The sequence below is a fragment of the Aplysia californica genome, unplaced genomic scaffold, assembly GCF_000002075.1.
Source record: "Aplysia californica isolate F4 #8 unplaced genomic scaffold, AplCal3.0 scaffold00288, whole genome shotgun sequence".
NCBI lineage: Eukaryota > Metazoa > Mollusca > Gastropoda > Aplysiida > Aplysiidae > Aplysia > Aplysia californica.
The window spans coordinates 3903-5333 of record NW_004797558.1 but is presented as its reverse complement, the minus strand read 5'-3'; positions in this window follow the sequence as shown (position 1 = coordinate 5333).

Below are 1431 nucleotides of genomic sequence, written 5' to 3'. Positions count from 1 at the left end.
TCTCTCTCTCTCTCTCTCTCTCTCTCTTTCTTTCACTCTCTCTTTCTCCCTCTCTCTATGTGTAAGATCACACTTCCTTCTACAGTATCAAGAGCTTCACGACTCAGGAACAAACACATCAGAAATACGAGGAGAAAATACGAAAACAAAAAAAACAACAAAAAAAGACCTGACAAAAAAAAGGGAATCGAAATACTCCTGAGGTGAATAATAAACGTAAAAAAGTACATTGGCCGCCTGACGTTTTCTAAATAATTTTGGTAATGGACCTTAACATCCTTTGGGACGGGGTGAGTGTTTTGCACGAGGGATCTATCTTGGGGATTCCCCTTTGGTGTTTGATGGCAAGAGACAAGGGAAAGAACTGGTCGTACCGTTTGAAAGGAGTTTACCTCCCCTGAGACAACCGGCCAAGTTGTCATTGGGCAGTCGTTTTGCGGATGTTCTCAGGGGAGTCTGCGCGTGCATGTGTGAGCCTCGTTTTGTTTAGTGAGTGGGAGGGATCTAGTTGCCTTCTGGGGGCGGTGATGGATGTGTGCGCGTGGTGAGTGAAGGTGCGCGCGCATAAATACGAAAGCACATAGATAGATGAACGTGCGTAGGTGCATACACAAGGATGAATGAGTATGCGTAGAGTATACACACGTACATAGTAATACTATGTGCAAAAACAAAAACGATATTGTGTAAGTTAGTCTTAGTCTTAAGTCGTTGAAACAGGTGCACGAGGTGTGTGTGGGCTCGTGTGTGTGTGTATCTGTGTGTGTGTGTGTGTGTGTGTGTGTGTGTGTGTGTGTGTGTACGTGTGTGTACGTGTGTGTACGTGTGTGTGCATGTATGTGTATATGTGTATGCTTGAGCCCGTGTGTGTATGTCAAATCTGTGTCTGTCAATCTGTGTATCTCTATCTCTATCCATATGAGTGTGTGCATGTGTACAAAAAGCATGCAAAAAGTATGAAATCAAAAACACCTTTCTACCTCTGCTGAGGAAAGTAAGACCCAGGAATACGGATGAACCCGGTCATTTAAAAACACGACAGGAAAAACCTTGACGTAAGCCAGTGTAGCTTTAGCCTATAATTCGGGGTCGGGGTCTGAGTCTCCAGCCGAAAGTACTCCCTGACCCTAGCCCTGACCATCCCCCTGAACCTCTTCCTGACCTCTCTGTCTTTTATCCCCCCCCCCCCACAACTCACACACAGACACCCCAATCCAACAAATCCCCTTCAATCCCCTAAACACACACAAGCAGCAGTAGCAGTTCTTTTATTTTTGCATTCGTTGTCTTATTCTCTCTTACCATATTATTGCCTAGTCCTGTATTTTCTCGCATCTTTCTTGATACTACCTCTCTCTGTCTGTTTTTTATGGTTTCATCCCTCTTATTCTCTCTCTGTCTCTCTCTCTCTCTCTCTCTCTCTCTCTCTCT